At 44.4% G+C, this 13,062-nt stretch overlaps 1 protein-coding gene across 3 annotated transcripts in view; it reads right to left on the bottom strand.

Moving 5' to 3' along the window:
• CALN1 (calneuron 1) overlaps positions 1-13,062 on the bottom strand; it is a 497,807-nt gene that overhangs the window by 182,310 nt on the left and 302,435 nt on the right. The window lies entirely within an intron of this gene.

Here is a 13,062-nt window from a genome sequence, read left to right as displayed (position 1 = left end):
TAACTTGAAATAATGAAATAAACATGAAATAAACATCTACATGCTTTTCTCCATGGCATGACCTTGATTAATGAAGAGCTGGAACCATTTCTGAAAATTGTGCAACATTCTTAAAATACTAGAAGACAACCAAGAAACTGGCAACAATTAGTACCTCCAATACCACCTATCCCTAATCATTTGTTAGTATTTATATCTAAATCCCAACCAACACCTCCCACAACCTCACAGGTGCTGTATTTCCTGGACCCCAAGTTGCCTAGCTATACAGGAGAGAAATCACATCTTCATCCCAATCTCTTCCTTCATACTGGTCAATCACACATAAATTTAGTCATCAACTCTTACTGATTTCATTTCTTAAATAGCTGTAGCTGCTTTACCTTCTTCATTAATTCAGTTGCTAATTCAGTTCCAAAAACACTGTGGTAGGAAAATGCTTCCAAGAATGTTCTAATAATAATTACAGTGTTACTAGTAAAATGACTTCAGTCCTCATATTCTCACCTCCACACTCCCTTCCACACAGTTGAGTTTACTTCTCCCAAAGCATATCTGATCCTGCTTTATAAACTTCAATGGCATCTCTGACCAAAAATAAGGAAGCCACCTCAGAACCCACCCACCTCAAGTCCCACTATGCCCTTTGACACCTTTTGCTCCCTACCTCAGCACAAGACGCCATGCTATTTCAGAGCTCCAGACCTCTGTACACGCTGTTCCCTCCATTTGTCTGCTGGGTGATCTCTAACTTGTTTCATAAGATGGAGCTGAAATATCATGTTCTCTTTTGGTATTTTTCCTGACCCTTTCTCATCTCACTAGACAGAGCTGGGCAAACTTCTGTCTCTCCTACTAACTTAACGTGCACCTGTTTAGAACTGATCACCCTCTATCTCAGCCACTAATGTGCATGCCTGTCTCCCACCTAGATTGTGAGCTCTGTAAGGCCAGGGACCCAGTCTGAAATGTCTCTATATTTGATACCATGGTAGGCACTCAATATGCCCTTAGAGAATGAATGATGTCTCTTGCTTGTATTTTCTTTGCTCAGTTCAACATGTGTTGGAACTTTCATGCTAGAGCTGACACTGGCCAGTTGGTGAACTTGGGCCAACTTAGACAAAAGTGGACCTTCAGGGTATTGCCTGAGCCCCCATGATTGATCAATGCGGCATTCTGCACCCTTAGGACTGCTTGGGAGGGTGTCTCCACCAACAGTCACCACACCTTGGCCCCAGGTGACAAAGACAGCCCAGGTGGCTGCATACAAACTTGCCAAAGTGCAGACACGTCAATCCACTCCCCAAGTGCAATAGCCTTCCATGAGCCTTTGCTGAAAACCTGCTTCCAAAATTCAGGCAGATGTCATCATCAAGATGTCAATAATTCATAAAAAGACAGTCCAGGAACAGATCCCAGTGTAGATTAAACTTCGAAGAGGATAGGAGAGGCATGACAAGTCAGTGGGAAAGGGAAGACTGAGCCACCAAATAGGGCGGGGCAGTCCAAGGACTACTGAGAAAGGGATGTACCTCTTACCGTTCAACAAGATGAAAGGATCTAAAACTTCACCCTGGCTGGTCATCATCAGTCAACAATAAGTTAGCATCTTGCCTTTCAAACTAGCAAATACTTCTAAAAAGAGTATTGTTCGATGCTGGCAGAGATGTGGAGAAGACATGAGCTCTCTTCTGCATCCCTGGTGTGCTCACCCTGAATACTGACTAGCAGGATTCAAGATGCTGTGTCCTGCTGGTTCCTTTTCACTTGATAACTTCACTTTTAAAGAAAAAGACAAAGCGAGGAAACTACCTTAAATGCAGTCCAGGAGGTTTACCCAAAGATGAATCATCCAGTATTTGTGAAAGTAGAAAGCTGGATGAAGCTGAGAATGGCCCAGTCTTGCTGGTATTCACACTGAGTGAGCACCACATGGCTCCCAGTCTAGGACAGTCACACTTGCTATATTCATGCACTAACCCGCTGCTCACCCCAAGTTGCTCCTGCTAGTCAAAGCTGGCACTGGGGACTTCCCTGGTGGCCCAGAGGTTAAGAATCAGCCTGCCAGTGCAGGGGACATGGGATCCTTGCTCTGGGGACTAACATGCTATAAGCCACAGGGCAGCTAAGCCCCTGAGCCAACTACTGAAGCCCAAGTGTCCTAGAGTCCATGCTCTGCAACAAGAGAAGCCACCATAATGAGAAGCCTGCATGCTGCAACTAGAGAGTAGCTTCTGCTCACCACAACTAGAGAAAGCCTCCATGTATCAGTGAAGAGCCTGTGTGCTGCAATGAAGACCCAGTGCAGCCATAAAAAAATAAACAAAAAGCTGGTGCTGGATGGCCAAAAAGTCTCAGACCAGAAGATGCATTCTCAAGAGAGAAAGTGTCACCTTCAGTGAGATGAAAAGTGATTCTTAGGGGACAAAAAATACCTTAGGCATTACAATGGTTAGTGGCCCTCCTAAGGTCGCAGTATGTAAAGAGACATATGCGCACTATATCTGTGCTTTTAAAATGTCATGGGGTTGGAGCAAGTAGAGAAACAAGTGTCTTAAAAGGCACCTGAGCAGGTGAGTGGCAGTACAAGAAGGAGGAGCAGGACAAGAGGAAGAAGAAGAGAAGGAAGAGGAAGTAGTTTGAGAAACACTAGATTAGATAGTGTCTCAAGTACAGTAAGTCCCCTTCATGCCAATCGTCAAGTTGTGAACATTCAAAGATGCAAACGTGCATCTGGTTCCAGCAAGGAACCAGAATCTGTGCCATCAACGTCAGGCGAGAGTGAAACGCAGCTTGCCCTCCATCTCCTATTGCTGACAGTCCTTCAGTCCCACCATCTCCCACCTCCTCTCCCTCCTCCAGCTGGTAACCCTGGATGCCAGCCCCTGGATGCCAGCCCCTGGACCCCAGCTGTTGTGCTGTACTAGTGTAAGATGAGAAATGTTTCCTTTATTTTTTGTGTTTGTTTTTTATGTATTAGTTGTGTGCAAAGTATTATAAACCTATTACAGTACAGTATGATATAGCTGATTGTGTTAGTTGGGTACCTATGAACAAATTAGACTTAAGAACAAATTGGACTTACTAATGAAACCTGTTCATATGCAGAGGACTTATTGTACTATGGTTCTCCTTCTGGGACCTCCTTATGGGACCTCCTTCTGAGGTGCTGGTCTAGTAACAGTGGGCATCGTCCCAACTGTCTGTCACCCAGGGCAACATCCAACAGTTCATAAAGGTTTAGAAGCTCGAGGGTGTGGATAATTTTTTTATAAAGAACTCATGAGACCCTATCTAAAATACATCCACTGGGCTGGGTCATACAAGCTCCTGGCCAGGTTATAGTAGGCACTACTTTCACTTGGGAGTGGAATAGAATGGGGATGGGGGGGTCCGGAGCATGTGCAATATATATATATTCTCAGTATATTAGGCACCTGAGCACCAGGAGGATGAGGCTGTTTTTAAACGATCTATCTTTCAGGTAAGGGGAGAGTGATCACCCACCTCTCTGAAACTTGCCCCTCAACCCAGGTGTTGGGAGAGCAGCATGTGGAACTGGGGTCCACATGGAACCCTAGTCAAAGTCATCAGGGAACACTCACAGATGGTGCCCTTGGCTGAGAACATCAGCCTCAAAGTTGACAAGTGGAAGAGACGCTTCCAACCACATCCTGACCTCAGCGAAGGGAGCAGCTTTTTTGCTACTGAAACCCTTGACTGCAAGGGAAGTGCTTGGGTCATGGTGGGCAACCCCAGGGGGGTGCTAGCTATAGCGCAGGGGCACAAGGGACTTGGCAGAGCCTTTCTGCTAGTTGGAGGAGAGGTCTGGTTCATGGAAGGATTTGTTTCGAGCTATTAAGCAGGAGACATTTGGAACCTCAGATTTTTTATTGGTCAAAATGTGATTCTCCACTGCCTTCCTCCATTTTTTTCCCCCACTATCAATGAGCCAAGGGAGATTCCTGTAGGCCCATAGTTGGAGAAATAAGAGGGATGCCTCTTTGACTTTATGTCTCTTGGAATCTTCTCAGCTCTGGCTCCTGAGCATGTATATATTGCACATTTTCTGCAGACTCTCAGTACACAAAGACTTCTCCCTCACATACACAGCTCAGCACTGGTCTTGCCAGGAGTACAAGATTCTATTCAGCTAGAGACTGAATAAAAATCCCCTTCAGCAGATCCTAGTTTAAAGGACAGGCAGGACTGGGAACACCCCCCATAAGCTATCAAAGCTGCTCCTAGCAGTCTTCCCCATGTCTCCCCACCCCACCCCACCCCACCCTGCATCCATCCCAGGAGTACTGAGATGAGTACAATTTCAGAGATATCTCCCTAAGTTCCTTATAAAAAAAACCAGCCACTGGCCAAGGCAAAGTCTGGGAAGTCTGGTGATGATCTTAACACCTAACATACTGAGAGATACCATGGCATCATTGAAAGACATTGCACAGCCTAGTTCATTGAAGTCTACCAGTGGCCCATTTTACAGATGAGAAAACTCATGCACAGAGAGGCTCAGTAACTTGCAGAAGCTCACACAGGGGAGCAGAGCAGTGATTCCCAACCCAGCAGTTTGCCTATGCTTTTGCTGCCTCTCAGGAGGCTGGGTGATGTATGACTCTGTCAGCAACACTCATTCATCTGACCCCAGCGTTCCCTGGCTGGGGAGTGCTGTGGCTCCTGGCACAAAGAGGCAAATTGAAATCTAAGTTGTCTTTTTGCCTAGATAGCGAGTCTCAGGTCAGCTGCTGGAGGCCTTTCTTAAGCATTTAAAAGAGTCATAAGTAATAGGAAATATTGATTTAACATTTACTATACACCAGACACTGAACTCAAGGTCTGACATATATTATTGTGTTTGATTCCATCCCAACCCTGTGAATAGGTTCTGCCCTTCCACATTCTACCCTTGAGAAAACTTCAGCAAGAAGAGGTTAAAAGGAGCTAGGTCAAGGCTCGGCAGCTAGCATATGCCTGCAGAGGGATCAGCTTGGAACTCTTGATATTAACTCCCATGTTGCAAAGCTTATGTCAGAGGTCCCAGTATGATTCCTGTCCCAGGTTCACACCTCTCTGCAACATCTGAGAGTATAATATGTTTTCCTACCTGAACTTTTAGGAAGGAATTTAGTGGGAACTGGGAAAATGGCCTTTAGAGGCTTTAACACAAATGACCACTGTCTGAAAGCTCTTTGTTCCCCAAATTGCCATTCTGCCTGCAATGAGGGTCTCAGTAATTCTCCTTGGAGGGTCAGTTCTCAGAGGACCCAGGTCTCTCCCATACAATCCTACAGGCACCCTATTCCACCACGCCTGGCAGGGTGACATCAGGCTAGCATTCTGGATTCACGTGTCCCCTAAAGACAAACTGGGCATCCTCCCAGACCACCCTCCCCTGACCCTTCACAGAATGCAGCGAACTCCGAATGCAAAAACTTCATTAGGTTAAATCATTTTACAAATCTTTAACAGTAAAGTAAGTGCAGAGGGAAACAATGAAACTCACTTCAACAAGGACTCATTCCTAACCTCCTCCATGCTTCCAATATCATGATCCACTTAGCAAGACAGGCAGGAAGCTAACCTGCCCAGGACCACATCTGATTGCTTCCCACTGCTATGTAAGTCAGAGTAATGAACTTGAACGAGGGCAAGAAGCGGCGGGAGGGCCAGAACTGCACGACATTCGTTAAGACCAACCAGCTGAAACTTTCACCGAGAGGTAAAATAACAACAAAAATCCCTGTGAAATAAAAGGAAGGAAAGTCATATACAGAAAAAATAATGGGTAAAGAAGGGTAATGAGGAGATAGCTTGGGAGGAAGAAGAAATGTCTGCTTGAGGCTCGGTTCCAATCAACCGACTCAATTCCAAAAGCACGGAGATGTGAGGTGTATGGTGGGGCAAGAGAGGGGTGAATAGACACAGGCTTACCCTCCAGGAGGTTGCAATCCATCACCCAGGGCAGAATCAAGTAGGGGCTGGGACTGACCTAAAAGCATTGAGCTAGGGCAGCTCCACGGTAGGAGCGAAGGCTCTAATTTGGAAATTCTCAATGGCTCAGGAGTGAGCTGAGAAATGGAATATTTCCTGCCATATCAGTAAACAAGGATATCACAGTCATCAGCAGTTGCAGCCCTCCAACATGAGCCGGTGAGCCCTGAGGAAATTCAGGACTGAAAAAAACATTTGCCATCTAGCAGCCATCAGATTGCAGGCACTCCCTGTGGTGAGCCCTGAGGGAACACAGGATGTGAAAATACAGGATTCTGGCCCCAGATAGCTCAGGTACATACTGAGGAATGATTTCAGTGAGCTTAGACTCTTGCATTTTCCCTACTTAGAAAAGTGCTAAATTCCTTAACTCAAGATATCTGGTTTTCTCCAATTATTAATAATCTTTTGATGTTCTTGATTACCTACCCTTTATTGAAATACTGTTGTTGTTGTTGTTGTTGTTTAGATGCTAAGTCAAGTCAGACTCTTTGTGACCCCACAGATTGTAACCCACCAGGCCCCTCTGTCCATGGGATTTCCCAGGAAAGAATACTGGAGTAGGTTGCCATTTCCTTCTCCAGGGGATCTTCCCAACCCAGAATCAAACCCATCTCCTGCCTTGGCAGGCAGATTCTTTACTGCTGAGCCACCAGGGAAGCCCCTTATTGCAAAATATCCTAGCTATATAGCCTATGTATTTAGTTCTTGCCCTGGTCTCCTCACAGTGGTTTCTCAGGGCTCTCTTTAATGCTGTCTCCTGGGCTATAGTCCTCATTTTGCCCCAAATAAAACTTGACTTGCAGCTCTCATGGTGTGCACATTCTTAAAAGTCAGTAGAACCCTTAACCCATAAGGGAGGGGAGGTTCTAACAAGCTGAAAGAGGAGATGAGCACCTTGACTACCTTGTGGACCCCAGGAAGGATGTCGTGTGACTGGAGCAGTAACCACCCTCCCTTCAGGCTGGAACAAGGACTCCTATGGGAAGAGAACAGGAGAAGATAAGCCCTGCTTGTCCCTGATGCAGTCAGTGGGAAGTGTCCAAGTGGGGAGTGAGAGCATCACCCCATCCACCAACTCCATCCAGTGAAATTTTTATTCCTAATGCTTCCACATCAACCTCTTACAATGTGTTAGGGACTGAATTGTGTCCTTCCAGAATTCATTGGTTGAAGCCCTAACTCCAAGTGTGACTATATTTGGAGACAGAGACTTGAAGGAAGTGATTAAGGTTAAGTGAGGTCATAAGGGTGGGGCCCTAATCCAATAGGATTGGTGTCCTTTTAAGAAGAGAAACAGGGACTTCCCTGCAGTCCAGTGGTTGGGACTCATGTGTCCACTATAGGGATCATGGGTTTGATCCCTGGTTAGGGATCTAATTTAGACTTCAAAGAGGCTGGTGACACAAGCAAGGGTCTTCCTTGTGAAGGCTTGACTGAGGGCAGCAGGCCAACTCAGCCACTATTTGGAAAGGACTAGCATGTTCTCTCCATCCTCTGCCTCTGCGCTCAGAATTTTACATACTTAAGTGCTCCTACTTCCCAAACTGCCCCATCCTCAACCTGCCTGTCAAAGCAGCACCAAGGCCCAGACAACCCCAAGCAATGCACCTGCCTCCAGCAAGCCAGCATGCTGGAAAGTCTGTTTCTCATGGAAGCTGGACATTAAGCTGAGCTTTAACATCTCTCATGTATCCTACAGTAACAGAAAAGATGCTTTTACTTCTGCTTTATATCCAAATGGGAAATTGCAGTTGACCACAGTAGAATGTGGGCTTCCCAGGTAGCACAAGTAGTAAAGAACCCACCTGCCAATGCAGGAGATGTAAGAGACATGGGTCTAATCTGTGGGTGGGGAAGATCCCCGGAGGAAGGCATGGAAACCCACTCCAGTATTCTTGCCTGAAGAATATTCTTGAAGAGTATTCTTGCCTCAGTCCCCTCCGTGGGGACTGAGGAGCCCTGAGGGTGGGCTACAGTCCACAGGGTCACAAAGAGTCGGGCACGACTGAAGCAACTTAGCATGCACACATGGACAATAGAAAGCTGAGGGATAGTGAGGATAAAGAAAGGAGCTGGTGGAGAGTGGAGGCATGTCCTAGCCTTGGCACTGCTCACTCTCACTCCCCTTCCAAATACGACCAGGAAGTAATCAATAAGGCTGGCTCTCAGGAAGTGTGCAAAGTTTGTGCTCACAGCTGGGGCCCATACTCCTTTGGTATTGTTGTTCATCTATGCTAGGGGTCCATCCAAGCCTGATCTGCTGAGAGTTAGCCCAGCTATCCTACCTCCTCTCTTATTTTCTACATAGGGATACAGACCATGAGCAAGCCTGAATATACATGGGCACTTTATTCCTTATTCCTACTGCTCTTATGCACATCTTCCTCAGGGATCCATGCAGAAGAGAAACTGCCAAGACAGACCATGCATCTTACTAGCACCAAACTCGACTTCTACTCCAATAGTTGCAAAGTCATTTCTAACCTTCAGAGAATAGTGTAGACTAGGAAGTCTTGGATCTGAAATACATTAGGGTGTAAGTTATGAGAAAATGGATTCAGTGACTTCAGAATAATCTTGACTTTAGGATCACAAAGAACAGATATTGAGCACCGTTTTATGGACTTGTTGGCTCTTTGGATAAATGTCTATTTAGTTCCTCTGCCCATTATTTGAAAATTTTTTCTACTTTATTTTTTACAGATGTTTTGGTGTGGACCATTTTAAACGTCTTTATTTAATTTGTTACAATACTACTTCTATTTTATGTTTTGTGCTTTTGGCTGCAAGGCACATAATGGATTTAAGCTCCCTGACCATAGAGGTAAGTCAGTCTCTCCTATCAGGAAGCTTCCATAAACCTCTTATCCTTATCCATCAGAGGGCAGACAAAATTAAAACCACAATCACAGAAAACTAATCAAACTGATCACATGGACCACAGTCTTGTTTAACTCAATGAAACTATGAGCCATGCCACATAGGACCACCCAAGACGGACAGGTCATGGTGGAGAGTTGTGACAAAACGTGATCCACTGGGGAAGGGAACAGCAAACCACTTTAGTATTCTTGCCTTGAGAACCCTATGAACAGTATGAAAAAGCAAAAAGATAGGACACTGAAAGATGAACTCCCTAGGTTGGTAGGTGCCCAATATGCTACTGGAGATCAGTGGAGAAATAACTCCAGAAAGAATGAAGAGGCAGGGCCAAAGCGAAAACAACACCCAGTTGTGGATGTGACTGGTAATGGAAGTAAAGTCCTATGCTGTAAAGAATAATATTGCATAGGAACCTGGAATGTTAGGTCCATGAATCGAGGCAAATTGGAAGTACTCAAACAGAGGATGGCAATAGTAAACATTGACATTTTAGGAATCAGCAAACTAAAATGGACTAGAATGGGTGACTGTAATTCAGATAACCATTATATCTACTACTGTGGGCAAGAACGCATTAGAAGCAATGGAGTAGCCACCATAGTCAACAAAAGAGTCTGAAATGCAGTACTTGGGTGCAATCTCAAAAATGACAGCATGATCTCTGTTCGTTTCAAAGTGAAACCATTCAATATCACAGTAATCCAAGTCTATGCCCTGACCAGTAACCCAGAAAAAACTGAAATTGAATGGTTCTATAAAGACCTATAAGACCTTCTAGAACTAACATCCCAAAAAGATGTCCTTTTCATTATAGGGGACTGGAATGCAAAAGTAGGACGTCAAGAGATACCTGGAGTAACAGGCAAATTTGGCCTTGGAATACAAAAAGAAGCAGGGTAAAGGCTAATAGAGTTTTGCCAAGAGAACACACTGGTCATAGCAAACACCCACTTCCAACAACACAAGAGAAGACTCTACACATGGACGTCACCAGATGGTCAATACTGAAATCAGATTGATTATATTCTTTGCAGACAAAGATGGAAAAGCTCTACACAGTCAGAAAAAAATGAGATCAGGAGCTGACTGTGGCTCAGACCATGAACTCCTTATTGCCAAATTCAGACTTAAATTGAAGAAAGTAGGGAAAACAATTAGACCATTCAGGTATGACCTAAATCAAATCCCTTATGATTATAAAGCAGAAGTGACAAATAGATTCAAGGGATTAGATCTGATAGACAGAGTGCCTGAAGAACTATGGATGGAGGTTCATGACACTGTACAGGAGGCAGTGATCAAGACCATCCCCAAGAAAAAGAAATGCAAAAAGGCAAAATGGTTGTCTGAGGAGGCCTTACAAAGAGCTGAGAAAAGACGAGAAGCAAAAGGCAAAGGAGAAAAGGAAAGATATTCCTATTCGAATGCAGAGTTCCAAAGAATAGCAAGGGGAGATAAGAAAGCCTTCCTCAGTGATCAATGCAAAGAAATAGAGGAAAACAATAGAATGGGAAAGACTAGAGATCTCTTCAAGAAAATTACAGATACCAAGGGAATAGTTCATGCAAAGATGGGAACTAGTAAAGGACAGAAATGGTATGGACCTAATAGAAGCAGAAGATATTAGGAAGAGGTGGCAAGAATACACAGAAGAACTATACAAAAAAGATCTTCCCGACCCAGATAATCACCCAGGTGATCACTCACCTAGAGCCAGACATCCTGGAATGCGAAGTCAAGTGGGCTTTAGGAAGCATCATTATGAACAAAGCTAGTGGGGGTGATGGAATTCCCGTTGAGCTATTTCAAATCCTAAAAGATGATGCTGTGAAAGTGCTGCACTCAACACAGAGTCAATATGCCAGCAAATCTGGAAAACTCAGCAGTGGCCACAGGACTGGAAAAGGTCAGTTTTCATTCCAATCCCAAAGAGAGGCAATACCAAAGAATGTTCAAACTACCACATAATTGCAGTCACCTCACACACTAGCAAAATAATGCTCAAGAGTCTCCAAGCCAGGCTTCCACAGTACATGAAACCGTGAACTTTCAGATGTTCAAGCTGGATTTAGAAAAGGCAGAGGAACCAGAGATCAAACTTGCCAACATCTGTTGGATCATTGAAAAAGCAAGAGAGTTCCAGAAAAACATCTACTTCTGCTTTATTGATAATGCTAAAGCCTTTGACTCTGTGGATCTCAACAAACTCTGGAAAATTCTTTAAGAGATGGGAATACCAGACCACCTGATCTGCCTCCTGAGAAATCTGTATGCAGGTCAAGAAGCAACAGTTAGAACTGGACGTGGAACAACAGACTGGTTCCAAATTGGGAAAGGAGTATGTCAAGGCTGTATATTGTCACTCTGCTTATTTAACTTATATGCAGAGTATATCATGCAAAATGCAGGGCTGGATGAAGCACAAGCTGGAATCAAGGTTGCCAGGAGAAATATCAATAACCTCAGATATGCAGATGACACCACCCTTATGGCAGAAAGTGAAGAGGAACTAAAGAGCCTCCTGATGAAAGTGAAAGAGGAGAGTGAAAAAGTTGGGTTAAAACTCAACATTCAAAAACTAAGATCATGGCACCTGGTCCCATCACTCCATTGGAAATAGATGGAAAAAGAATGGAAACAGTGACAGACTTTATTTTCTTGGGCTCCAAAATCACTGCAGGTGGTGACTGCGGCCATGAAATTAAAAGGCGCTTGCTCATTTGAAGAAAAGTTACGACCAACCTAGACATCATATGAAGAAGCAGAAACATTACTTTGCCAACAAAGGTCCATCTAGTCAAAGCTATGGTTTTTCCAGTAGTCACATATGGATATGAGAGTTAGACCATAAAGAATGCTGAGCACTGAAGCATTGATGCTTTTGAACTGTGGTGTTGGAGAAGACTCTCTAGAGTCCCTTGGACTGCAAGGAGAACAAACCAGTGAGTCCTAAAGGAAATCAGTCCTGAATATTCATTGGAAGGACTGATGCTGAAGCTGAAGCCACTTTGGCCACCTGATGCAAAGAACTGACTCATTTGAAAAAACCCTGATGCTGGGAAAGATTGAAGGCAGGAGGAGAAGGGGACGACAGAGGATGAGATGGTTGGATGGCATAACCAACTCAATGGACATGAGTCTGAGCAAGCTCTGGGAGTTGGTGATGGACAGGAAAGCCTGGTGTGCTGCAATCCACGGGGTGGCAAAGAGTCAGACACAATGAGCGACTGAACTGAACTGAACTGACCAGGGATTGAACTTGCATTTCCTTCACTGGAAGGTGATATCTTGACTACTGGATCCCCAAGGAAGTTCCCATTTTTCAATCCGATTATTTGGGTGTTTTGGTTAATGTGTTGGACAATATTGTTTAAGGATACAGACTTGCAACTAGTGGAGAAATAAGTCCCAGAAGTCTTATACACACTACAGTGATGGTAGCCAAAAAAGCTGTATTATAAACATTAAACTTGCTAAGAGACTAGATCTTAATTGTTCCCAAAACTGGACAAATAATTGTACGACATGACAGGTGTCAGCTAACACTACTCTAGTATATTCCATACTCCAGTAAAAGTGAATGTTGCTCAGTTGTGTCTGACTCTTTGCGACCCCATGAACTACATAGTCCATGGAATTCTCTAGGCCAGAATACTGGAGTGGATAGCCTTTCCCTTCTCCAGGGGATCTTCCCAATCCAGGGATTGAACCCAGGTCTCCCACATTTCCAGTATAAGTATATCGAATAAAAAAGAATGAGGATAATCTCTAATGTGTCTTCATTCAACTTTCTGTAAAAAAGTCCATGAAAGTAGAAAAAGACCAAAAAAAAAAAAAAATCACAGAAGTTCTAAAAGCTGAGGATAACCATCAACCACTTGAAAAAAATCTAAGGAAATGTTTGCCAGCCACAGTGCGAGTGAAGCAGATGGAGAAATAAAACGGGTCGTCTGTGCAGGCTGTGCTCTTGGAAAGGGAGCTGCAGCACCTGCCAAGAAGTGATAGGAAGAGGCATGAGCATCATTCTTGGTCCTCGCCAAGCTCGGAGACCCAGACTCTGCAAAACCTAGAGACCCAGGCAACCAGCTCCCAAGTGTGTGTGCCCAGTCTGCTAGGAAGTCTGACACCTTGCTCTTGTTTCTTGTCATCCCTTTTCTCTCCTTGTCTGCTGCC

This window comes from Odocoileus virginianus, chromosome 33 (genome assembly GCF_023699985.2).
Source record: "Odocoileus virginianus isolate 20LAN1187 ecotype Illinois chromosome 33, Ovbor_1.2, whole genome shotgun sequence".
Taxonomy (NCBI): Eukaryota; Metazoa; Chordata; class Mammalia; order Artiodactyla; family Cervidae; genus Odocoileus; species Odocoileus virginianus.
This window is presented reverse-complemented; position numbering and strand designations above follow the sequence as displayed.